This window comes from Anomaloglossus baeobatrachus, chromosome 6 (genome assembly GCF_048569485.1).
Source record: "Anomaloglossus baeobatrachus isolate aAnoBae1 chromosome 6, aAnoBae1.hap1, whole genome shotgun sequence".
Classification (NCBI taxonomy): Eukaryota; Metazoa; Chordata; class Amphibia; order Anura; family Aromobatidae; genus Anomaloglossus; species Anomaloglossus baeobatrachus.
This window is the reverse complement of record NC_134358.1, coordinates 90,920,720-90,947,876: the sequence shown is the minus strand read 5'-3', so window position 1 is coordinate 90,947,876 and position 27,157 is coordinate 90,920,720.

Here is a 27,157-nt window from a genome sequence, read left to right as displayed (position 1 = left end):
GGTGGAGAGCCAGGCCCCATAAACAGGCATGCTCCCTGGTTGCAGGTGAGCCAGGCCCCATAAACAGGCGTGCTCCCTGGTTGCAGGCGAGCCAAGCCCCTAAACAGGCTGGCTCTGGTGGTGGTACCTCTGGGGTAACTATGTACACTGCGAGAGTTTGTGGCTATAGCCAGTTCATAGCCTTAAGGTTCATGGGTTTCTCACACTAGTTCATGTGGGCGCATTTCTTAAACATTAACGTTGCAAACTTTTCAAAACTTGTCAAACTGGTAACTTCTGTACTTCTTTCTTTTTCTGTATCTGTTTCTTTTTCTGTTGAGACAGCAGGTTCACTATAGGGATTTCTGGAACATGGTGTAACATCCAATGCATACCATCCTCTTTCTCCTTGGTGCATGGTGAATTCCACTGTATCTCCCATCCGTAGGTTCCTTCCTGGATGTCCTCTGGGCAAATGGGCTCTAACGTCTCTTCTGTTAACAAAGATGCCTTCCTTCATACCAGGAGCTACTATGAAGCCATATCCACTCTTCAAACTGAAATCCTCCACAACTCCACGACAAAGTGGGCCTCTGACCTGGGATTTGGCCCTTCTCAGGAACCGTTTCTCTTCCAAGTCTCTGGCCATGACTTCGTTTTTCTGCTCTGGAGACTGCGGTGCAGGGGAAAGCTTGGTTCTGCTACGGCGCCGTGTCCTACAGGCTGGGTTCTGCTGGGTTGCGGCTTCACTGTTTGCAGGCTCCCAGGTGAGGTACCTGGACAGATCTTCTTCAGCAGAGGGTGTCGGGCTTTCTTCATCCAAGCGGGAATACGGCAGCATCTCTGGCGCGGGGCATGGATCCACTGCTGATGGCTCCGGGATCAGCTCCTCAGCTTCCTGGCCTCCTCTCCCCCTTAGTTCTTCGGAGCACTCCTGTTGTGGCAGCGCCGGGGATGGGTGGTCATCAGCAGGCCCGGGCGGGGGACTCTTTGGCGTGGTTGCTGCAGAAGTCGCCTTGGGGGTGTGCGGAGGGAGCAGATACCGATCCACCATCTCCTGTGGGAACTGGGCCTCTAGGTCAGCCTTCAGCTTCCAGTATTCGGGGTCCTCTCCTATCAGGGACTTCCTAGCAGGGACTTCCTTAGACTGGGGAGCGGTGTCTGCTCTGGCCTTGCAGGCCGGGGTAAACAGAGGTACATTCTTGTCTTGGCGGGCCGCGCCTGACATGGCGGCGGCCTGGTCTTGGCGGGCCGCGCCTGACATGGCGGCGGCCTGGATCAGCGTTGCTGTCGCAGTCTCACTCAGGGTCGCAGCTGGAGTCTTAGCGGGCATCGCTACTGCGGCCGGTTCTTGGCGGGCCGGGCAGGGCATCGCTGCGGCGGCCTGAATTGGCGTCGCAGCTGCGATGGGATCTGTGCAGGCTGGACTGGACGTCGCTGCAGCGATCTGGGCTTGGCGGGCCGCACCTGACGTGGCTGCGGCCTGGTTCAGCACCTCACTTGCGGCGCGGACGAGCGTCGCTGCTGCGGTGGGGTCTTGGCGGGCCGGGCCTAGCAAGGCGGCGGCCTGGGTCAGCGTCACACCTGCGGCATGGATGAGGGTCGCGGTGGCAGCCGGATCTTTGCGGGCCGGGCAAGGCATCGCTGCGGTGGCCTGAGCTTGGCGGGCCGGGCAGGGCATCGCTGCTGCGGCCTGGTCCAGCGTCGCCGCGCCGGGCGCCTCTTCAGGGACCGCGGGCGTAGCAGCAGGGGCCGGGGCACTCGCGCTGGCAGGGGCAACACTGGACTCACCCATCGGTGGCACCATCGGGGTCTGAGTCGTCGCCGTCCGGTCTGGCACTCGTCGTGCGGTTCCCCTCTCATAGGCCTGAACCGCTGCAGCCATCTCCAGAAGCTCCGTGCGTTCCTCTCTGATCTGCTCTACGACCCGGGTCTCCAGTCGGTCGCAGAACTGGGCAAGCTCCCGATACCACCAGGCAGCGGAGCCTGGTTCTGGGTCTCTGCGTTCAGACGCCATTTCCTCTGCGCCTTCTTCTGCACGATTTCCCAGCAGTGGACTCGTCGCTGCCTCCAGTAGCAGGCTCTTCAGTTTCTGCTCTGCCTCTTCCAGCAGCAGGCTTCTGGCTCCCTTTCTGTCCCGACGTCTCTAAACGCCTCCGCTCTCTTCACTTGCGAGGTCAGAACTCTGCAGGGGATCTCTGGGTAGCCACACCTCTTCGTGGGCGGTAACTTCTCCCAGCGCGGGCTGCTGTTGTTTTTCAGCGCGCTTTTCATGGTGGCAATATGGCGGCGCTTCCAATTTTTCAAGCGGACCGCCCAGGCACATGGTCACCTGTCTGAACAGGTCTAGTCCTTATCCTGTTCGTGACGCCAGATGTGAAGCCCCTCCAGTGTTGTGTCGGTGCATTACCTTCAGGGACTCCACGCAGCTGGATCCTGTCACAGGTAGGAAATCTTCTATCTAGGATTGTCGTGACGCCACTCTCAGAATTGCGGTCAGTGGGGACCGCCACTGCAGGTTAAGGGATGCCTGGGGCTGATGGTGGGTGCAGCCAGTTGTAATAGCCTCCTGAGAGTGAGGCAAGCCCCAGGGCCCTGTGTAGGTGTGTAGAACCACAAGGCGCAGAATAACTCCACACAAGCAGAATGTCTTTCAGGGGTTTTACTCACAGAAGGTGGCAGGGTGAGTAACCCGGGCGTAGCTGGGATGAACCAGGCTGGAACCAGGTGTCCTTCCGGCTGACTGATGAGGGTGGCTACCGACTCGCCTTCCTTAGCCCTTCTGTGGTTTGTGGTAACCCCGACTTTTAGTCCCTATGGGGGTCACCCAGGGAAGTAGCTGCTCCCCTCGTTTGTTTGCCGTTTGCTTGTCGCCTGGACCAGATCACTCCAGCTGCTTGCCTCCTGTGAACTATGGGCCCTAACTGTGGCTACGTGGCTGCGGCCTTTGGGGTGTTGTGGCGTGGGCTTTGAGGGCCCCACACCGGCAGGTTTAGCAAGGAAAGGTGGATCTATCCCCGCACCGGGATCTGCCGCCCGTTTGGGCCTGGTACTCCCTGACAGTCTCCGTACTTTCCACTACGCGGCTCTCTCTCCAGCTGTGTGTGGAGTTCGGGCAGCACTACCAGGTGACCGTTCTCCCCCGTCGGTAGTCACTGCGCGGACGCTGTTAGACTGCAACAGCTCCAGGGTCTGCTTCTGCTCTTCCTGAGCTGCACACTAAACTGACTCACTGTTCCCTCCTCTCCTGTTCTTGCCTACGTCACCTAGCAACCAGGCTCTCTACCACACCCCTTGAGTGGAGATGGAGGCTTTGCACCGGCTTCGCCCCCTCCTGGGATCCCCAGGGGTCCTCCCAAAGGTACATGTGTGAGACCTGATCACTATGCGCCTGTGTAGTCACACCTCGGTCAGCCTTCTGGATTACCTGTATTGTACTGTCCCCAGCATGGGTGCAGTACTCAGTGGTGCCTGACCAGGTCAGGGGCGCCACAGCAACATCAAGGCTAGATTTGCTTGGGTGGGCAACTGGAAGGACCCGGTCCCGTTCCCATTAATAAAACTGTTTTCTTATGCAACGTTTAAAAATGTGCCTCCCGCATGGGATGATTCTCCAAAAGCATGTTTGAATTGTAAAAAGTTTAGTATACTTGTATTTTTGTTTTCCCGTTTATCTTTACAGCAAACCAAAATAAACCGGTGGTGGTCGGGCAACCCGCATACGGTTTGCATTAAACCAAGGAGGAATGTGACACCCTGGACTAGCCAGGTAGTCACAGGTAGACCCCCTGCACAAACACCAGCCCCTAAAAAGGTGTAACCAGCCAACCTAAAAACCCTGAGTCACCCCTCTCAGGTCTTGACGCTCACACCCGGGGGCGGAGCCAGGCGGTTGGCCACGCCCTCCGAGGAGTTCGGATAGCCTGAGGCGGGAAAACACAACAGTAGAGATGAGATGAGAGGAGATGAAGTTAGGGAGGAGAGGAGAGTAGTAGCAGTGTGTCAACGTCTGTCAGGGATCTGGGTAGGAGCCCAGATAGCCTGTGACCAGGAGGCAGACGGTGGTTGCCGCCTGCAGGAGCTGGGATGACGGCTGGTGGAACCGTAAGAGACCGGGACAGGGTAGTGGCCCGCCGGGTCCGAACCGGGGAACCAACTGGAAACCAGAGCACCAGGAGGGGTACTCAGACCCAGAACAAGGTCTAGAAGCCACTGGACTACGTCAAATTCACTGATTGAGGTCTGGACCTTAGGTCCTTTCCCGTCCCAAGACCCGAAAGACGGCAACAGCCCACCGAGGGGGACAGAAAGCCACCGCACAGGCAGAGAGATCCCACGGGCCAGCACCTGCGGGCATACGGGTTCCCCGACACACATAAAGCCGGGGAGCGGACTACCGTTGCTGAAACATAGGCAGTCAAGTTCTACCACAGAGGTGCAGGAGAAAGGCGGGAACCACCAACCTGAGTAAGGGGCAAAGCGCAGCCGGCTGCGGGCACCGACCACCATCCTTTTTGGTTTACCAGAGACTTCGGTGTATCTGTCATAGTGAGTACAACAGTGCCCTCGGGCCGCGCACCGCACCATCCCGCCCGCACCTCACAACCACCGGGCCCCGGGACCATCACCCCCTGCCCACGGAGGGGTCAACACCAGGCTGCATAACACTGTCCCCGGGAGCCTACTCAACGGCAGCGGTGGTGTCCACATTCACCACAACCCGTAGGTGGCGTCACAAACTTACATCCCTAAACACCAAGGCCTCGGCCGTGAACCTTCCCCACCGAAATCTCTACATGTAGCGCCAGCTTCCCTTCAGAGCGACGTGACCCCCGGGTCCAGGAGGAGCTCGAGCCACTCACCGACGAGCACCGATCCGAGCGACTCGGCAGCCGGCCGAGCCCCGGGCGGTACGTATACTCTTTAAAAGACATAACATAAAAGACATAACAGACCCTATTAAGCCCGCTTTACACACTACAATATATCTTACGATGTGTCGGCGGGGTCACGTCGTAAGTGACGCACATCCGGCATCGTAAGGTACATTGTAGTGTGTAACAGCTCCGTGCGATTGCGAATGAACGGTAAAACGTTCATTGCACGCACGTCGTTCATTCCTCATGGATTGAACGTCAGGTTGTTCATCGTACCTGGGGTAGCACACATCGCAGTGTGTGACACCCCGGGAACGATGAACAGATCTTACCTACGTCCTGCGGCTCCCGGCCAGCAATGCGGAAGGAAGGAGGTGGGCGGGATGTTTATGTCCCGCTCAGCTCCGCCCCTCCGCTTCTATAGGCCAGCTGCCGCGTGACATCGATGTGACGCCAAACGTCCCTCCCACTTCAGGAAGTGGACTTCGCCGCCCACATCGAGGTCATATGGAAGGTAAGTATGTGTGACGGGGGTTAATCGTTTGTGCGGCACATTCAACAAAATTGAACGTGCCGCACATACGATGGGGGCGGTTACGATCGCATACGATATCGTATGCAGAATGGTAACCTGTAAAGCTGGCTTAACTCAAACTAAACCTCTTAATCATATAATCCAATATCAGACATCTTAAATAGGTTGTCCACCAGTAAAAAACATTGTTTATTGTTTCTGTTTCATAAAAAATTGAACTTACTAATGTTTTCTTCAGCAGATTTGATAACGTGTCATCTTGTTTCTGAGCCGTGCTCTCCAGGTCCCAGTCCCAGCACCTACACCTTCAAACATACGCTGTATCGGTGACAAAATGAACGGGGCTGTCTGTAAAGCTCAGTTTATACAGCTTCAATAGCTAAGCCAACCATCTTCTCTGTCTTTGTTCAGCCATGATGGAGAAAAGGCTAGCTTAGCTATTAAACTGAGCCTGATGCCAGCCTATGTTGGAAAGAAAATGGAAGTTTTTGCTGCTTGTGTGGCGCCCTGGGCAAGCCAGGATGTCACAAGAACTACACCAACACACCCCACACTCCCGGTCAGGCACACCAAAGTCAGACAAAAACCCTTATTGCCTTCCTCCAGGGGCTGATGTCCACACCAGGGGGTGGGCCAGGCGGTTGGTCCCGCCCACCGAGGAGTACACAGTCCTGGAGGCGGGAAAAACAGTCAGTCGAGATTAGAGTTGGAAGTGAAAGTGGAAGGAGGGAGGTGGTAGAGGAGCAGACAGAAGTTGGTCCCGGTGTGTGGCCCGGACGAATCAGCAAGGTTGGCAGACGGTGGTGACCGTCTGCAGGAGTGGCCTATTGGAGCTAGCCGTAAGGACCGTGGACGGGCGGTGGCCCGGCGGTACCGGACCGGTATGCAGGGCTGTATTTTGCCTTCATGCTGCCCTAGGCACTTTAAGTGGTCGCGCCCCTTAGTGACAACGTAAAACTGAGTTTTCGCACACGACATCTGTTTAAGGCAGATCTACTCTGCAGCACACTTTAAAAAGTATCAATAAGAAACTAACCCCCCCCCATGGGAATCACCACAGGCACATCAAAACATAGCATGAGTATAAAATATTCCCACCACACCGTCTCCACTTATATACTGTGACTGTGACACTGCCCCTAATAAACTAAAACACCACTCTGCCCTCCCTTATAAACTACTGTATATCCACCACACCTTCCTCGATTATGAAATATGATCTGTACATTGTGAGGAGGGAGCAGCATGATGTGAGGACAATGTCCCATGCATGCTGCCCCCTCCTCACAATGTCCCATGCATGCTGCCCCCTCCTCACAATGTCCCATGCATGCTGCCCCCTCCTCACAATGTCCCATGCATGCTGACCCCTCCTCACAATGTCCCATGCATGCTGCCCCCTCCTCACAATGTCCCATGCATGCTGCCCCTGTGAAGCCCCACAGGTGTAGTGTCGGTGCATTACCTTCAGGGACTCCACTCGGCTGGATCTCGTCACAGGTAGGGAATCTTCTATTTGTCGTGACGCCACTCTCAGTATTGCGGTCAGTGGGGACCGCCACTGCAGGTTGAGGGACGCCTGGGGCTGATGGTGAGTGCAGTTAGTTGGAATAGCCTCCTGAGAGTGAGGCAAGCCCCAGGGCCCTGTGTAGGTGCGTAGAACTACAAGGCGCAGAATGACTCAACACAGGCAGGATGTCTTTCAGGGTTTTTACTCACAGTTGATGGCAGGGTGAGTGACCCGGGCGTAGCTGGGATGAACCAAGTGGGAACCAGGTGTCCTTCAGGCTGACTTGTGAGGGTGACTACTAACTCGCCTTCCTTAGCCCTTGGTGGTTTGGGGTAACCCCGACTTTGAGTCCCTATGGGGGTCACCCAGGAAAGATGCTGCAGCCTCTCTCCCCTTCGTTTGCCGTTTGCTTGTCGCCTGGACCAGGCCACTCCAGCTGCTTGCCTCCTGTGACCTATGGGCCCTAACTGTGGCTACGTGGCTGCGGCTTTTGTGGTGTTGTGGCGTGGGCTTTGAGAGCCCCACACCGGCAGGTTTAGCAAAAGAAAGCTGGATCTATCTCCGCTTCGGGATCTGCCGCCCGTTTGGGCCTGGTACTCTCTAGCAGTCTCCTTACTTCCCACTCCGTGCTCTCTCTTTAGCTGAAGATGGATTTCGGGTAGCACTCCTAGTTGACCGTTCTCCCCCGTCAGTAGCCACTGCGCGGGCGCTGTCAGACTACAGCAGCCCACGGGATCTGCTCCTCACTCGAGCTCCCTGGACTCTGCACTGCCTGGCTCACATCTGGGACCTTCACATCTGCTCCTGTCTGAGCTTCACTTTCCTGCTCCTCACTCCTCCACACTCTGCTGCAGACTCTAGACTGTTTACTCCTCCTTCTCTTTTGTGCCTGCCTACGCCACCTAGCAACCAGACTCTCTTACCACACCCCTTGAGAGGAGATGGAGGCTTTTGGCCCCCTCCACTATTCCAGTGAAGGTGAAGGCTTTTCCCCCTCCTGGGATCCCCAGGGGTCCTCTCATGGGTACATGTGTGAGACCTGATCACTATGCGCCTGTGTTCCACACCCCGGTCAGCCTTCTGGATTACCTGTATTGTACTGTCCCCAGCATGGGTGCAGTACTCAGTGGTGCCTGACCAGGTCAGGGGCGCCACATTCCCCCTTAGTTATCACCAGCACGTCCTCGGGCTGCAAGACAACATTTTAAAAATGCATAAAACATTAAAACATGTAAAACATTTTAAAAGCACCAGGTACCATACATCACCACCCTCCACCCACAAGTCCGTTAACCCACCCAAACCCTTTCAGGAGGCAGGTCACCGGTCCTTTTGGTAACCAGATCTGGGCCATCTACTTCCCCAGACCTTTCCTCCAATCTGCCTCTCCCGTTGGCCGCGCCTTCAGCCACTTCTGGCAGGATGTAGAGGCGGCTTTCATGGGCTGGTGGTTTCAGGGTATACCTGGCTTGGTGGATCCGCGCCTTCAGCCTCTTCTGGCAGGATGTAGAGGCGGCCTCCACAGTTGGTGCTGACCAGGTACCCTCTTTGTGGTGGAGAGCCAGGCCCCATAAACAGGCATGCTCTCTGGTCGCAGGCGAGCCAAGGCCCTATATACGGACGGGCTCCTCCTGGTTGCAGACGAGCCAAGCCCCTAAACAGGCTGACTCTGGTGGTGGTGGTGCCCTCTGGTGTAACTATTTACACTGCGAGAGTTTGTGGCTATAGCCAGTTCATAGCCTTAAGGTTTATGGTTTTCTCACACAAGTTTATGTGGGCACATACTTGAACTTTTAAAACGTTGCAAAACAAACTTTCCAACTGGTCAAAACTTGCTGTACTTTACTTGAACTTATGCAGACTCCTCTTCACCAGGGCTTGGGCCTGTAGGGCTGCGGCACCTGTTGCTTTCTTGACCTTTTTCCTCATCTGTAGTTGTCTCGTCAGTAGGTCCTTTGTCTTTTCTTTCTTCTTTGGGACATGGTACTACATCTAGCGCGTACCAGCCTCTTTCGCCTTGATGCAGGGTAAACTGTACGGAGTCTCCCATTTTTAAGTTTCTGCCAGGGTGTCCTCTGGGCAGATGAGCTCTCACATCTCTTCTATTGACGAAGATACCTTCTTTGATACCAGGTGCAACAATGAACCCGTATCCTGACTTTAGGCTGAAGTCCTCCACTACTCCTCTACAAAGGGGTCCTCTGACCTGTGCTTTGGCTCTTCTCAGGAACCTTTTTTCTTGTAGGTCTCTGGCCGTGATGTCATCTCTCTGCTCTGGGGATGGCGGTGCAGGGGAAAACTGAGTTCTGCTGCGGCGCTGTGTCTTGCGGGCTGGATTCTGCGAAGTGCAGCTTACAAGCTCCCAGGTAGGGCGGTTGGGCAGGTCTTCTTCGTCAGCAGGAGGTGTCAGGTCTTCCTCGTCCCAGCGGGAATACGGCAGCATCTCTGGCTCGGGGCATGGATCCACTGCTGGTGGCTCCTGAGTCAGCTCCTCAGTTTCCTGGCCTCCTCTCCCCCTTAGTTCTTCTTGGCACTCCTTTGGTGGCGGTGCTGGGGATGAACTTCCTTCAACAGGCCCAGGCGGGGGACTCTTTGGCGTGGTTGCTGCAGGGGTTGCCGGAATCCTCTTGGGGGTGTGCGGAGGGAGCATGTACTGGTCCACCAACCATTGTGGAAACTTGACCTCCATGTCAGCCTTCAGCTGCCAGTATGCGGGGTCCTCCCCCAGCGTGGGCTTTCCAGCAGGGACCTCTTTGGACTGGGGAGCGGTGTCTGCTCTGGCCTTGCAGGCCGGGGTAAATGGTGATGCAATCTCTTGGCGGGCCGCGCCCTGTATGGCGGCGGCCTGGTCTTGGCGGGCCGCGCTCGGCATGGCGGCGGCCTGGTCTTGGCGGGCCGCGCCCTGTATGGCGGCGGCCTGGATCGGCGTCGCAGCTGCGATGGGATCTGTGCAGGCTGGGCTGGGCGTCGCTGCAGGGACCGGGTCTTGGTGGGCCGAGCAGGGCATCGCTGCGGCGGCCGGGGCTTGGCGGGCCGAGCAGGGCATCGCTGCGGCGGCCGGGGCTTGGCGGGCCGAGCAGGGCATCGCTGCGGCGGCCTGGGCTCGGCGGGCCGCACCTGGCGTGGCTGCGGCCTGGCTCAGCGTCGCCGCGCCGGGCGCCTCTTCAGGGACCGCGGGCGTGGCAGCAGGGGTCGGGGCATCCGGGCCGGCAGGGGTAATACTGGACTCACCCATCGGTGGCAGCATCGGGGTCTGAGTCGTCGCCGTCCGGTCTGGCACTCGTCGTGCGGTTCCCCTCTCATAGGCCTGAACCGCGGCAGCCATCTCCAGAAGTTCCATGCGTTCTTCTCTGATCTGCTCCACGACCCGGGTCTCCAGTCGGTCGCAGAACTGGGCCAGCTCCCGATACCACCAGGCAGCGGAGCCCGGTTCTGGGTTTCTGCGGTCAGACGCCATTTCTTCTGCGCCCTCTCCTGCACGATTTCCCAGCAGTGGACTCGCCGTTGCCTCTAGTAGCAAGCTGTTCAGTTTCCGCTCTGCCTCTTTCAGCAGCTCCTCTCCCAGCAGCAGGCTTCTGGCTCCCTTTCTGTCCCGACGTCTCCGGACGCTTCCGCTTTCTTCACAAGCGAGGTCAGAACTCTGCAGGGGATCTCTGGGTAGCCACACCTCTTCGTGGGCGGTAACTTCTCCCAGCGCGGGCTGCTGTTGTTTTTCAGCGCGCTTTTCATGGTGGCAATATGGCGGCGCTTCCAATTTTTCAAGCGGACCGCCCAGGCACATGGTCACCTGTCTGAACAGGTCTAGTCCTTATCCTGTTCGTGACGCCAGATGTGAAGCCCCACAGGTGTAGTGTCGGTGCATTACCTTCAGGGACTCCACTCGGCTGGATCTCGTCACAGGTAGGGAATCTTCTATTTGTCGTGACGCCACTCTCAGTATTGCGGTCAGTGGGGACCGCCACTGCAGGTTGAGGGACGCCTGGGGCTGATGGTGAGTGCAGTTAGTTGGAATAGCCTCCTGAGAGTGAGGCAAGCCCCAGGGCCCTGTGTAGGTGCGTAGAACTACAAGGCGCAGAATGACTCAACACAGGCAGGATGTCTTTCAGGGTTTTTACTCACAGTTGATGGCAGGGTGAGTGACCCGGGCGTAGCTGGGATGAACCAAGTGGGAACCAGGTGTCCTTCAGGCTGACTTGTGAGGGTGACTACTAACTCGCCTTCCTTAGCCCTTGGTGGTTTGGGGTAACCCCGACTTTGAGTCCCTATGGGGGTCACCCAGGAAAGATGCTGCAGCCTCTCTCCCCTTCGTTTGCCGTTTGCTTGTCGCCTGGACCAGGCCACTCCAGCTGCTTGCCTCCTGTGACCTATGGGCCCTAACTGTGGCTACGTGGCTGCGGCTTTTGTGGTGTTGTGGCGTGGGCTTTGAGAGCCCCACACCGGCAGGTTTAGCAAAAGAAAGCTGGATCTATCTCCGCTTCGGGATCTGCCGCCCGTTTGGGCCTGGTACTCTCTAGCAGTCTCCTTACTTCCCACTCCGTGCTCTCTCTTTAGCTGAAGATGGATTTCGGGTAGCACTCCTAGTTGACCGTTCTCCCCCGTCAGTAGCCACTGCGCGGGCGCTGTCAGACTACAGCAGCCCACGGGATCTGCTCCTCACTCGAGCTCCCTGGACTCTGCACTGCCTGGCTCACATCTGGGACCTTCACATCTGCTCCTGTCTGAGCTTCACTTTCCTGCTCCTCACTCCTCCACACTCTGCTGCAGACTCTAGACTGTTTACTCCTCCTTCTCTTTTGTGCCTGCCTACGCCACCTAGCAACCAGACTCTCTTACCACACCCCTTGAGAGGAGATGGAGGCTTTTGGCCCCCTCCACTATTCCAGTGAAGGTGAAGGCTTTTCCCCCTCCTGGGATCCCCAGGGGTCCTCTCATGGGTACATGTGTGAGACCTGATCACTATGCGCCTGTGTTCCACACCCCGGTCAGCCTTCTGGATTACCTGTATTGTACTGTCCCCAGCATGGGTGCAGTACTCAGTGGTGCCTGACCAGGTCAGGGGCGCCACACCCCCTCCTCACAATGTCCCATGCATGCTGCTCCCTCCTCACAATGTCCCATGCATGCTGCCCCCTCTTCACAATGTCCCATGCATGCTGCTCCCTCCTCACAATGTCTCATGCATGCTGCTCCCTCCTCACAATGTCTCATGCATGCTGCTCCCGCCTCACAATGTCCCATGCATGCTGCTCCCTCCTCACAATGTCCCATGCATGCTGCTCCCTCCTCACAATGTCCCATGCATGCTGCTCCCTCCTCACAATGTCCCATGCATGCTGCTCCCTCCTCACAATGTCTCATGCTTGATCCTCCCTCCTCACAATGTCCCATGCATGCTGCTCCCTCCTCACAATGTCCCATGCATGCTGCTCCCTCCTCACAATGTCCCATGCATGCTGCTCCCTCCTCACAATGTCTCATACATGCTGCTCCCTCCTCACAATGTCTCATGCATGCTGCTCCCGCCTCACAATGTCCCATGCATGCTGCTCCCTCCTCACAATGTCCCATGCATGCTGCTCCCTCCTCACAATGTCTCATGCTTGATGCCCCCTCCTCACAATGTCCCATGCATGCTGCTCCCTCCTCACAATGTCCCATGCATGCTGCTCCCTCCTCACAATGTCCCATGCATGCTGCCCCCTCCTCACAGTGTCCCATGCATGCTGCCCCCTCCTCACAGTGTCCCATGCATGCTGCCCCCTCCTCACAGTGTCCCATGCATGGTGTCCCTCTCCATGAGCTCCTAATGCTGCCTTCCTCTTTTCCATAATGAGACCTTCATGTTGCCCCACTCATGCTAAGACCACCACACTAACGCTTAAGCTGAGACCCCCCCACACAGACTACCCCACTCTTGATATTGACGCCTCTACATTGCTCCACTCCATACTGATCCCACACATGCTGCCCCTTCTTCATAATGAGCTCCCAATGCTGCCCCCCTCTTATTCTGAGTCCTTACACTCCCCCACCCAATTGATTTTGTCATTGCACTATCCCTCATCCCTTGTCCTCTGTCTCTAGCATTAGCCCCTCTCTCCCACTCCCACAGCATCAGCCTCTCTCCCCCAGCATCAGCCTCTATCTTCCCTCAGCATCAGCCTCTCTCCCCCAGTCTCAGCCTTTGCCTCCCCCCAGCCTCAGCCTGCCCCAGTCTCCGCCTCAGCCTCCCTCCAGCCTCCCCCTAGTCTCCTCCTCAGCCTCCCTCCAGCCTCCCCCAGTCTCCGCCTCAGCCTCCCTCCAGTCTCAGCCTCCCTCCAGCCTTCCCCCAGTCTCAGTTTCCCTCCAGCCTCCCCCCAGTTTCAGCCTCTGCCTCCCTCCAGCCTCCCCCAGTCTCAGCCTCTGCCTCCCTCCAGCCTCCCCCAGATTAAGCCTCTGCCTCCCTCCAGCCTCCCCCCAGTCTCAGCCTCTGCCTCCCTCCAGCCTCCCCCCAGTTTTAGCCTCTGCCTCCCTCCAGTCTCAGCCTCAGCCTCCCTCCAGCCTCCCCCCAGTCTCAGCCTCAGCCTCCCTCCAGTCTCAGCTTCTGCCTCCCTCCAGCCTCCCCCCAGTCTCAGCCTCCATTCAGCCTCCCCCCAGTCTCAGTCTTCCTCCAGCCTCCCTCCAGTCTCAGCCTCACTCCAGCCTCCTTCCAGTCTCAGCCTCCCTCCAGCCTCCCCCCAGTCCCAGCCTCAGCCTCCCTCCAGCCTCCCCCCAGTCCCAGCCTCTGCCTCCCTCCAGCCTCCCCCCAGTCTCAGCCTCTGCCTCCCTCCAGCCTCCCCCCAGTCTCAGCCTCTGCCTCCCTCCAGCCTCCCCCCAGTCTCAGCCTCCCTTCAGTCTCAGCTTCTGCCTCCCTCCAGCCTCCCCCCAGTCTCTGCCTCTGCCTCCCTCCAGCCTCCCCCAGTCTCTGCCTCTGCCTCCCTCCAGCCTCCCCCCAGTCTCTGCCTCTGCCTCCCTCCAGCCTCCCCCCCAGTCTCTGCCTCTGCCTCCCTCCAGCCTCCCCCCAGTCTCTGCCTCTGCCTCCCTCCAGCCTCCCCCCAGTCTCAGCCTCTGCCTCCCTCCAGCCTCCCCCCAGTCTCAGCCTCTGCCTCCCTCCAGCCTCCCCCCAGTCTCAGCCTCTGCCTCCCTCCAGCCTCCCCCCAGTCTCTGCCTCTGCCTCCCAACAGCCTCCCCCCAGTTTTAGCCTCTGCCTCCCTCCAGTCTCAGCCTCAGCCTCCCTCCAGCCTCCCCCCAGTCTCAGCCTCAGCCTCCCTCCAGTCTCAGCTTCTGCCTCCCTCCAGCCTCCCCCCAGTCTCAGCCTCCATTCAGCCTCCCCCCAGTCTCAGTCTTCCTCCAGCCTCCCTCCAGTCTCAGCCTCACTCCAGCCTCCTTCCAGTCTCAGCCTCCCTCCAGCCTCCCCCCAGTCCCAGCCTCAGCCTCCCTCCAGCCTCCCCCCAGTCCCAGCCTCTGCCTCCCTCCAGCCTCCCCCCAGTCTCAGCCTCTGCCTCCCTCCAGCCTCCCCCCAGTCTCAGCCTCTGCCTCCCTCCAGCCTCCCCCCAGTCTCAGCCTCCCTTCAGTCTCAGCTTCTGCCTCCCTCCAGCCTCCCCCCAGTCTCTGCCTCTGCCTCCCTCCAGCCTCCCCCAGTCTCTGCCTCTGCCTCCCTCCAGCCTCCCCCCAGTCTCTGCCTCTGCCTCCCTCCAGCCTCCCCCCCAGTCTCTGCCTCTGCCTCCCTCCAGCCTCCCCCCAGTCTCTGCCTCTGCCTCCCTCCAGCCTCCCCCCAGTCTCAGCCTCTGCCTCCCTCCAGCCTCCCCCCAGTCTCAGCCTCTGCCTCCCTCCAGCCTCCCCCCAGTCTCAGCCTCTGCCTCCCTCCAGCCTCCCCCCAGTCTCTGCCTCTGCCTCCCAACAGCCTCCCCCCAGTCTCTGCCTCTGCCTCCCTCCAGCCTCCCCCCAGTCTCAGCCTCTGCCTCCCTCCAGCCTCCCCCCAGTCTCAGCCTCTGCCTCCCCCCAGTCTCAGCCTCCCTCCAGTCTCAGCTTCTGCCTCCCCCCAGTCTCAGCCTCAGCCTCCCTCCAGCCTCCCCCCAGTCTCAGCCTCAGTCTCCCTCCAGCCTCCCCCCAGTCTCTGCCTCTGCCTCCCCCCAGTCTCAGCCTCTGCCTCCCTCCAGCCTCCCCCCAGTCTCTGCCTCTGCCTCCCTCCAGCCTCCCCCCAGTCTCTGCCTCTGCCTCTCTCCAGCCTCCCCCCAGTCTCTGCTTCTGCCTCCCTCCAGCCTCCCCCCAGTCTCTGCCTCTGCCTCCCTCCAGCCTCCCCCCAGTCTCTGCCTCTGCCTCCCTCCAGCCTCCCCCCAGTCTCTGCCTCTGCCTCCCTCCAACCTCTCCCAGTCTCTGCCTCCCTCCAGCCTCCCCCCAGTCTCTGCCTCCCTCCAGCCTCCCCCCAGTCTCTGCCTCTGCCTCCCTCCAGCCTCCCCCCAGTCTCAGCCTCTGCCTCCCTCCAGCCTCCCCCCAGTCTCAGCCTCTGCTTCCCTCCAGCCTCCCCCCAGTCTCAGCCTCTGCCTCCCTCCAGCCTCCCCCCAGTCTCAGCCTCTGCCTCCCTCCAGCCTCCCCCCAGTCTCAGCCTCCGCCTCCCTCCAGCCTCCCCCAGTCTCAGCCTCTGCCTCTGTTACGAACGGGCGCCGCTATAGCCGCAAGCAGCCTTCTGCGGTTCCTGTTGCGCCCAGGCGGCGTCTGCCGTTCTTGGCCGTGCCTCGGGTCGTCCAGTTGGCTGTTCCTTCCACCACGTCTAAGTGTGGAGAGGCGGCTAGTGCGCATGCGTGCGCCGATTTACCCCAGCCAGAGTCTAAGCCCGGTGTTTTGATTGTGTTATGTCTGAGACTAAGTCCTCAGTTCAGGCTACTGAGCATGCTCCCACAATTAACCCGAACAGCCTCTTTGCACAGGTACTTGGACTTCGTGCTGTGTCTAAGTTCTGGGATGTGCCTACTGAGCATGCTCAAACTGATAGTCTGCTTTCTGAGCCTGTTGCTCAGGCTACTGGGCATGCTCAGCCACTTAGTGCACTAGAGGCTAGGTCCAGTAAGGACCTCACTGAGCATGTCCGTGAGGTGGCAGGCCCTGATAGGGCAGAGGATGTCAGGTGTCCTGATGACGTGGCAACTCCGGACTGGCTCGCAGAGGCCCGCCCCTATGATCTGGCACCTCAGTATTGGTCGTCAGACGATGACTGGTGAAGTGTTTGGGGCGTGGCTGCCATGAGGTCATCAATGACGTGGCGGTTCCGGATAGGTTGCATGTGACGTCACTGATGACATAGCACTCTGCTATTGGACCTTGGTGGTTCCACCCTGGGTTTGGGGCGGACCCAGGTTATAAAAGGGGCTGGAGACAACATGGAGGTGCGCAGTCTTCACTTTTGCTCAGTCAGAGCACACCTCCATGTTAGAGCCTCATTGCGGCATAAGCCTATGTTGGGAAGCGGTAGGTAGGGTTAGGCGAACGGTGCCTGTCACGCCAAGATTCGTGGCTCGGCACATCAGGGTCAGGCGCCGTGCTTCTCTCCTGCCGTTCCAGTCTTGCTATAGCAGCCCAGTGGCGTTAACTGGGCTGCGGCTGCTGTGCTTCCTGTCCGATTGTGCCTCCTACGCACACGGACAACGCACCTGCTGCGCCACCTGTCCGATTGTGCCTCCTACGCACACGGACAACGCACCTGCTGCGCCACCTGTCCGATTGTGCCCCCTACGCACACGGACAACGCACCTGCTGCGCCACCTGTCCGGTTGTGCCCCCTACGCGCACGGACAGCGTATCCCAGGACCCCTGTGGAGTTAACAGGGTGTTCCGTATCCTCCTCGGCTTCCCGGTCAACGCTACTGGTGTACCCATCTGGCCTGACGTGTCCTACACACACGTGGCCAGTCGAGAGGTGGCCAGAAACGCTAATCGGAGGACCGCTCGGCCTGACGTGTCCTACACACGTGGCCGACAGGGCGCTTTCGTGGCGGTCTTCCGGTCAACGCTACCTGGTTACTACCCGGCCTGATGTGTTTCCTGCACACGTGGTTGGTGTAGCGCTAGGTGCACCAAAACGCTAATCGGGTTGTCGTCCGGTCTGACGTGTCCCAACACACGTGACCGGTTCCCAGAGTTCCTGGGTTATCTCAGAGCCACCCAGCTCTATAGTCTCCGCCTAATCCTCAGGTGCCAGCAGCTCCTTTGTCATCTGGAGCACGGTGGGCCCCGACTGGCAATTAGGATATATACCCCCTGGTCCTAATCTGCCGGTCCCCCCCTAACAGCCTCCCTCCAGCCTCCCCCCAGTCTCAGCCTCTGCCTCCTTCCAGCCTCCCCCCAGTCTCAGCCTCTGCCTCCCTCCAGCCTCCCCCCAGTCTCTGCCTCTGCCTCCCTCCAGCCTCCCCCCAGTCTCTGCCTCTGTCTCCCTCCAGCCTCCCCCCCAGTCTCTGCCTCTGCCTCCCTCCAGCCTCCCCCCAGTCTCTGCCTCTGCCTCCCTCCAGCCTCCCCCCAGTCTCTGCCTCTGCCTCCCTCCAGCCTCCCCCCAGTCTCTGCCTTTGCCTCCCTCCAGCCTCCCCCCAGTCTCTGCCTCTACCTCCCTCCAGCCTCCCCCAAGTCTCTGCCTCTGCCTTCCTCCAGCCTCCCCCATCTCTGCCTCCCTCCAGCCTCCCCCCAGTCTCTGCCTCTGCCTCCCTCCAGCCTCCCCCCAGTCTCTGCCTTTGCCTCCCTCCAGCCTCCCCCCAGTCTCTGCCTCTACCTCCCTCCAGCCTCCCCCAAGTCTCTGCCTCTGCCTTCCTCCAGCCTCCCCCGTCTCTGCCTCCCTCCAGCCTCCCCCCAGTCTCAGCCTCTGCCTCTCTCCAGCCTCCCCCCAGTCTCAGCCTCTGCCTCCCTCCAGCCTCCCCCCAGTCTCTGCCTCTGCCTCCCTCCAGGCTCCCCCCAGTATCTGCCTCTGCCTCCCTCCAGCCTCCCCACAGTCTCTGCCTCTGCCTCCCTCCAGCCTCCCCACAGTCTCAGCCTCTGCCTCCCTCCAGTCTCAGCCTCTGCCTCCCTCCAGCCTCCCCCCAGTCTCAGCCTCTGCCTCCTCCCAGTCTCAGCCTCTGCCTCCCGCCAGCCTCCCCCCAGTCTCTGCCTCTGCCTCCCTCCAGCCTCCCCCCAGTCTCTGCCTCCCTCCAGTCTCAGCCTTTACCTCCCTCCAGCCTCCCCCCAGTCTCAGCCTCTGCCTCCCTCCAGTCTCAGCCTCTGCCTCCCTCCAGCCTCCCCCCAGTCTCAGCCTCTGCCTCCCTCCAGTCTCAGCCTCTGCCTCCCTCCAGCCTCCCCCCAGTCTCAGCCTCTGCCTCCCTCCAGCCTCCCCCCAGTCTCAGCCTCTGCCTCCCTCCAGCCTCCCCCCAGTCTCAGCCTCTGCCTCCCTCCAGTATCAGCCTTGGCCGCCTCCCCCCCCCGCATGCGCAGATCTCCGGTCTGCATTAGAGACACTCCCACGCTCCTTATGAATCCACTTACCTGCTCCAGTGCCCGCCGCCATCTTCCTGGCTCACGTGAGTATCCTCTTCTGACACCGGCTTCCATCACGGCGTCCTCCGCGGCGTCCTGCTGTGAGCTCTGCATGTGACGTCCACACAGCAGTGGACGCAGCACAGAGGAAGGAGCTGATTGGCGCGCGCCTGTGACCCCGAAAGTGCAGGCGCCGGCAGTTCCGGGGTCAATCAGCTCCCTGTGCTCGGCGGCCGCAGAAAAAAAAAATGTAAAAAAAAAAATTTTTTTTTTTTGCTGCCAGAAGGTGCCGCCTTTCACAACCTGCCGCCCTAGGCACCGGACCACGGGTGCCTAATGGTAAATACGGTACGCAAAGAGAAGCCAGCACCATCCGGCAGGGGCTTACGGATCCTGACAAGGCTAGGAGTCGCCGTGAATTTGTGAACTCCGTTAGCGAAGTTAACCTCCTGGGTTTCCCAGCAGCCAAGTCCCAACAGAAGGCAACAGTCCAACCGAGAGAGGGAAACACAGTCACCGCCAAGGCTAAAGTTCCCAGGGCCAGAGTCTGCGGGCAAAAGGGGCTCCTTCAGCACATATCCAAGCTGGGGAGCGGGTTACCGGTGGGAACCCATTGGAACCGTACACACTACACAGGTGCAGGGAAAGGCAGTCACCATCAACCTGCCAGGAGGAGAAACACCGCAGCCGTCTGTGAGACCCGTCCATCCAGCCGTTCGTTTTACCGGAGACTCTGTGTACATCATTGGCTGAGTGAGTACCACCGTGCCGTGCGGCACAGCGCTGCCCCCGCGACCCTGCACCCCGCCAGGCCCCGTAACCTGCCTGCAATCCACCCCTACCCCCTCACCTGGCCCCGGGACAACCAACCCCCTACCCATGGAGGGGAGAACTAACATCCAGGCTGCTCCCTGTCATCGCTCCCGGGATCCCCGTCCAGAGCAGCGGTGGTGTCACCAATCTCCCCACAACCGTGGGTGGCGTCACGGACAATATCCAATCCCCACAATCAAATCCCCCTTTTCACTCACGGGCGAGCAACGCCACTCGAGTCCCCGGGATCCGGCCCACCGCTCGAGCAGCAGCCGCAGCAGCAGCGGCCGGACCCGAGCAGTGGGAGAGCGCAGCGTCCCCTCCTCCGCCCGCGACACTTGGACGATGAGAAGGGGTCATAAAGAGCAGAATCTATGCCGATTTGATAAATAAAGTTAATGAATAAGTTCATTTTTTTTCTGATTCATAAACCATGAACATTATTTTTGACACTGGAGAACCTTTTTAACAATAAGACCTATGACCAAACCCCCTTACTCTGGTCTTCTAGCTGCTCTCGACATCTGAGCACCACCTTGCTAAAATGTCTCATTCTAATATGTTGTTGCAGAGGTAAAGGCCTAATGTAGGTTTTTACATCTGAAGTAGCACTTTATATTCTGTTAACACAGGGGCGGACATACCATTGGTGTAACCTGTACATTGAAGCCGTGTGACGCCCCTGACTCTATCAGGGTGTCACAGGGAACTGTACCCCTGTCTCTCATGGTGCAGAACTCACCCTCCATGGTTCTGGGATCCTAACTACTGGTATTGCTTCCATCAGCACTCAAATCCTAACCACACCTCACACCACACCCTGTCAGGCACACCAGTGGGTGGTCTAGCTGGAATAGGGCCACCCACCTAGGGGTCAGACAGACTAGTGGGAGGAAGGAAGTCAGAGTTTTAGAGTAGCCCTCAAAGAGTGAGGAGCTGAGGGAGTTGGAGCTCCCTGTGTGACCTTGGTTAGGAGCCGGAGACCCGGTCGCAGGTTATTGGGAGAGGGTGTGTACCGCCCCGTGCTCGGCAGCCGAGCCGCTTGGATCCGGACCTTTAGTGGGTGGCTCGAAGGTCTCCGTACCCGGGGGTCTTGCGGTTACTTCAACTAAAAGGGGGGTTGTGGTTTGGGGACGTAGATGTACGGCCGGAGCCTCGTTAAGTTCGTGACGCCACCCACGGGATGTGGTGAAGGTGGACACCACCGCTGCAGTTACGGGGCACCCGGGGGAGATGTTGCGCAGCAAGTTGTTAACCCCTCCGTGGGCAAGGATGGTGGCCCTAGGACCTGTTGGGGGTGTTTGGCGGTGCAGGGAGATGGGCAACCGGAGGGTGCTGTTGTACTCACTATTAGTAAACACACGAGTCTCTGGTAAACCAAGGTGATTAAGGTCGGTGTCCACAGCCGGCTGCAGTCTGGTCCCCCACCTGGCTGGTGGTCTCTGTCTTTCTCTCGCACCTGTATTGGATGGAGGACTGCCTGTGCTTGCAACTTCAGGAGTCCGTTCCCGGCTTGTTGTTGCCTAAGGAGCCCTTTGCCCGCAGATGCTGGCCCTGGGATCTCAGAGGCGTGGCGGTGGCCGTTTATCCCCCTCGTTGGGCTGTTGCCTTCAGTCGGGACTTTGGGTGGGACAGACCTCTAGTCCTGGCCGCAATCAGTTAATTAGCTAGCTCCCAGTAGCTTCTGGACCTAGCTTCAGGGTCTGAGTACCCCCCCTTTGTGCTCCGGTTTCCGAGTCGTTTCCCTGGGTCGGTACCGGCGGGCTACAACCCTGTCCCGGTCCACCTCGGTTCCACCACACCATCTTCCCGACTCCTGCAGACGGAGACCACCGTCTGCCTCCTAGCCAAAGGTACCAGGGCTCCTACTCCGGCACCTGCTCAAATTGGTTTCTCGTCTCTGCTGGAGCTGCACACAGCTCCAGCCCACACACCTCTCCAACTTGAACTCTAGACTTGTTCTCTCTTTACTTTCCTGCCTCAGGCTGTCTGAGACTCCTCGGTGGGCGTCTTCCAACCTCCTGGTTCTGCCCCCTGGTGTGTCCATCAAGCCCTGAGGGGGTGACTAGGGTTTAAATGTTTGGCTGTATGTTACCTATGAGGGACAGGTGTAATTCGGGGCCCTATCTGTCACTACCTGGCCCGGCCAGGGCGTCACACTCCCCCTTGGTTAACCACAGACCGTCCGCAGGCTGTCCGACCACCAGCGGTTTATTTTGCTTTTTGACCTGAAAAAGATAAAACATGTTTAAAAGTATAATAACTTTTGTACAATTAAGCATATTTTTGTTTTCTTTCCTTACGGGAGGCAGTTTACTTAAACGTTGCATTAAAACATTTTTATTAACCGGGAATGGGACGGGACCGGGTCCTTTTCACTTTTCACCGGCAGCGATCTCCCGGCCCAGCTGGCGCTGCTGCCGCTCCCAGTATGGAGCGTCTGCCTGCTCCAGTTCGCTCTGTGCGGGGGTCGGGCCCAGCCGGAGTTCCCCTGTGTCGGCTACGACCGACACTCTCTGCACTGGGGAACCCCTCTGTGTCGCGGCCTGCTCAGCTGCCTGGGTTTTGGGAGCAGCCAGCTTTGCCCACTGGGCCCACTTCCGGTCAGCTGCCACTTCCATCTTGGCCGGGTGGATTGCCGGGGTCTCTTCCAGGACCGGCAGGTTTACATCGGGACAGGGCACCCTCCGGAGACTGATCTTCCTCGGGGCCGGTGTTGGTGCTGGGGTGGCGACGGGCTGACCGCCGGCGGCTTGTGCAGGCGGGTCCTCACGAGCTTTTAGGACGGAAGTCCAGTAACCGGACTGGTACCGAGCACGGTGGGGTACAGGACCCTAGATCAGGGAGTAGCTTCATGCAATCTGATAATTCACCTGTGGAGGATAGTCTCTTTATGTCTCTTTATAAACTTTCCCCAAGAGCTCAGAGATCGAAGGCATCAACACAACGAGGGGGATAAGGCCTTCCAGCTTATGCAGCCCACTGAAATCCCAAGTGTCAGCCATCGAGAGCACAGCTTCACTATATCACTATAGGGAGCGGGACCCTGACAGCTTCAGGCCGATGGGTCACTCAGGAACATCTACACAATTGTGCATGGAGGAAGGCTTCGAACCATTAAGCAATACCAGCGGGGACGGACACCCGGACGAGCTCCCCAGAGTGGCAGCAGCACCCAGAGACTTGGTTTACTCCTGTGTCAGAGTCTGCTTAATGATTGCACCAACATCTTCACAGCCTGAGTGAGTACACTTGCCTCCCCGGGTCCTGCCTGCCCGCGTAGCCTGCACCACACTATCCATCACTTATCTCCAGAGTCCCGGGGCCTCCCCTACCCGTGGAGGGATCACTATCTGGCTGCCCCACTCGATCTTCCACCAGGTACTCCCATCAGCAGCGGCGGTACTCCCCTTACCGCGAACCACGGGTGGCGTCACAAACTCTCCCTTGTAAATATTTCCCCCTTTTTAACTGAGTGGCTGCTGAGCCCCGGGTCTGGGGACCCTCGAGCCACAGCAAACCCCGGATCCAAGCAGTCCGACTGCTGCAGGGGGTCCACTTCTATCTACAAAGCAGGTGAAATTGTTCATTATGATGGTGCACACTGGCCAGTGGGATTCACATGTGACTGCACTAATCACGCTGCCTCCCCCTTACTCTTATATATAATTAACTAAGGACCCTCTCCTCTCCCATATAACCCTACACCATGGTGTGCTCCTGCCTCCAGTCTCCTCCTTTGTCCATCCTGAAGTCGGACCGGGAGTTTTCTCCCTGCCCAGTGTGTAGTAAGGTGGTCATAGTGTAAAGCACTTTTGAGTACTGTCTGAGCACAACACTTGGGGAGCTAATCCCCACTCGCTGCTTCCCCTTACCGGAGACATGACTAGGGTATTGAAAAATGTCTACGGCACTAATAAAGACTTAATGCTGATTGATGATGGAATATATATGACCACAGCACTCTTTATTAAATACATGTAAATTAACACAATAAACCACCAGTAATTGTCATGAGGAGATCCTGGATGGCCCACCAACACTGTACAGTACCGAACACCACAATCCCTAGTTTCACCACTTCAACTCAAGGTTGACAAACTGTCGAGGTACTGCCCAAACAACAATCTCTTGTTCTCCGAGAACTGCCCCCATGGGAACTAAGCACACATAATAACGAGGGGTCACGATACCTCTGATGTAACTTTTGACCTTATTATCCAAGGTCATCCCTGACCTCCTCACCTCTGACTGCAACGTCAAAAATAAACATAACGCCTAATCCTACCGCCACCACCAAAAATTAGTTGTTACCAACCAAACATAAAGAAGAGCGGTGGGTGAGATGTTCACTGATCCTTGATCCTGAGTGAAGGCCCTTTGCTCAATCTCTCTTCTCTTAAGGTAACCTGGTATACCCATCCCCTCATAATCTAAGGTTGATCAATCCTGACCCTCTCATGCCAATGTGACATAACAACTAGCCCACTGCCCTCTAACTGACCTCTTTAGTATATGTGTGCCGCCCCCGCGTCAGCAGTCTGCCGCCGCTGCTTGGATCCGGATCCGCGGTGGCTCGAGGGGTCTCCGGACCCGGGGGTCGGGGTCGCGCGTCCACTCAGAATTAAAGGGGGGTTATTTACAAGGGATTGTATGGACAGTTTGTGACGCCACCTGTGGTGCGTGGTAAGATGGAGTACCACCCCTGCAATGGGGAGTACCCAGTGGTGATGGTGTGGGCAGGCAGATGTTTAACCCCTCCACGGGTAGGTAGAATGGACTCAGTGTTCGTGACGGAAAGGTGCCATTGGTACGATTGGGGGGTAATTTGTGTACTCACTCAGTCCAATAACACTGACACCGACAACTGTGGTAAACCAAAGTTCTGGACACCGCTGCCACTTGGAGGGAGCATGCCTGGATCCCGTGCCCGTTGGTGTTGCCTGTTAGTCTGTGACCTTTTCCTTGGCACCTTGTCCTCTAGTTGGTCCCTATAGTATGAAACTAGTCGGGTCCCGCTCACCAGTATGGCTAACTGGGTGAGCTTGCTCTCAGGGTTCACGCTTGAGATTTTCTGCACCGTGTGAGTGGAAAGTCCTATCCCCCTCGTTGCGCTAGTACCCCAATTTTGGAGCAGGTGGAGAACGGATCTTGAAGGCTCCGTCCTCGTCGGGTAAATTGTCAAGATGCCTGAAGCTTTTTTCTGACCTAGGGTCCACGTACTCCGTCGTGTCCTGGCCCCTGCCCGGTGTTGGCACAAGGCTGCCGGCTGTCCTCCTCGACAGTCCGTGCCCCTTGTCATGATCCCCTGCAACCGGGGTCCAACTCCTACCAGGTCCAGATCAACGTCTGCCACCTAGCAGTCTCAAGGAGCCCAGGTCCTGTCCTCTCCTCCCTCTCTCCTCCAACACTTCACCGCTCCGTGACCTCTCCTCTCGAGAGTCACTCTCCAACTCCCTGTCTCCTGACAATCCTGACCCTCCCTTAACCAACCCCCCACGTGGGCAACCCTATTCCACTCAGGCCGTCCACTGGTGTGTCTGGTGGGTGTGGTGCAGAGTGTTCCTAGGATTTTAATTAGCTGTTCTTGGCAACACCAATGGTCAGGGGTCCGTAACCAAGGAGGAGGTGGATATTGTACAGGAGAGCACATTGCACAGTACCCTGTGACGACCTGATAGGCCAGGGCGTCACATATGTACCAAACTAAAAATTAACCCTTTCCTAGCCTACTACTTTCAAACCCATCATGTACCACTTGCTGTGACCATTCAAGCCCTATCTCTCTTCATTATGACCGCTTCTAAACCCTTCTAAATCAAGGCATGAAGGATGCATTTGATTCCCGTCCCCCGTAAGGCCAGAGGCCCCATAGTAGCTAGTAACTAGAGTTGAGTGGATCGGTCATAATCCGGGTCCAGCAGATCCGGATCGGGTTCCCACCGAAGTCAAAGAGAGAGACTGACCCCTGAATCCCGGGTACTGGTCGGACTCGGATCGGGCACTCAAACCGTGTGGATCCGGGTCCGCTCAACACTACTAGTAACCACTAAAATTGGTCCAAAAAATGGATAAGCAATGAACCCCAGGACAAGGACTATGGAGGCCATACCTCATAAGACCCTATCTGTCAACTTTCAAGGTTTAAAGGATCTGATGCTAATGTATTGGTGAAGAATAGTACAGGGCACCTTCAGAGGTCTTATGTATTCTGGAGCTGCCTTTAGGCGCACGAGTAACCCACACAATATTTGGTGGTTGGTTTTAATCTTACGGCTGATCTGTGCATTTTGATTCATAAAGGCTTTGATTTGCTACTTTTGTACGTGCTCTGAAGCACTCGGTCTTGCGGGGTAGTGCTTTATAAATAGCTCTATTAGCAGAGCAATCATTTTATGGCTCATTAGCCGTCGGAAGCTTTAATCTTCAGGATCGTTTTTAGACCAGTTGTGACTTTGTATCTGCCTCAGCACGGCAACATGGAAATCTATAACTGCGGGAAAATTACCATGCCGGGATTATTTTTCTCTTACATTGACACAATTATATTTTCCAAATGCATTTTTTTCCAGGGGACTTTGAAGTTTCACTGCATGTTCAGCATATGACTACCAAGTTTGAGCCCCGATAACCTCATCATGGCCATTTTCCATATTCTTTTTATTTTTCCTCTTCTTCAAAGAAACTTTTTTTTAATTTCTTGTTAACATAAGAGTCTGAGGACTTGTCTTTTAAGGCTATCTGCGCACGTTGCGTTTCTTTCCACGGAAACGCTGCGTTTTGAACTGCAGCGTTTTCGGTGCCAAATTGCATGCGTTCAGCTTCCCCAGCAATGTCTAAGAGAAAGCCGAAAAATGAATGCACATGCTGCATTTGTAAACGCAGTGTTTTGGATGCCCAAAATTGCTGCGGAAAAAAAAAGCAGCATGTCACTTCTTTTGTGCATTGTAGCTGCGTTCTCCACCCATTGAAATCAATGATGTGGGTCAAAACGCAACCAAAATGCACTTGGACTGCATTTTTGTTGTGTTCCGCATGCTTTTATGACAAGCAAAACGCAGGTCTTTTCAGTCTCTCTCTGCCAATGTCGGTCAATCTCTGTCTGTGGATGCCGGTGAAGCTCCCTCTGTCTGTCGGTCGGTCTCTTTCTCTGTTAGTTGGTCGCTCTGTCTGTCTCTCTCTCTGTGTCGGTCGGTCTCTCTCTCTTTGTTTGTATCTCTCTCTCTCTCTGTTGTTTGGTCTCTTTTTCTCTGTCTATCCCTCTCTCTGTCCGTCGGTCAGTCTCTGCCCCTCTCTCATACTCACCGATCCCTGATAACCAGCGCGGCGCTGCACGGCTGTCACACTGCTCTGGCGGCTTTTCCTCTTTTGAAAATGCCGGCTGCTCATTATTCAATCTGGTATTCCCTGCTTTCCCCGCCCACCGGCACCTATGATTGGTGGCAGTCAGACACACCCCCACGCTGAGTGACAGCTGTCTCACTGCAACCAATCACAGACACAGGTGGGAGGGTCTATATCGTGCAGTAAAATAAATAATTAAAAAAAAAACGACGTGTGGTCCCCCCAATTTTGACACCAGCCAGGGTAAAGCCACACGGCTGAAGGATGGTATTCTCAGGAAGGGGAGCGCCACGTTATGGGGAGCCCCCAGCCTAACAATATTAGCCAGCAGCCAACCGGAATTGCCACATCCTTTAGATGCCACAGTCTCAGGACTCTACCCGGCTCAACCTGGATTGCCCTGGTGCGGTGGCAATTGAGGTAATAAGGAGTTAATTGCAGCAGCCCATAGCTGCCACTAAGTGCTAGGTTAATCATGGCAGGCGTCTCCCCAAGATACCTTCCATGATTAACCTGTGAGTTAAAGAAAATAAACACATACACCAGAAAAAATCTTTTATTTGGAATAAAAGACAAAAAAACCCACCCTCT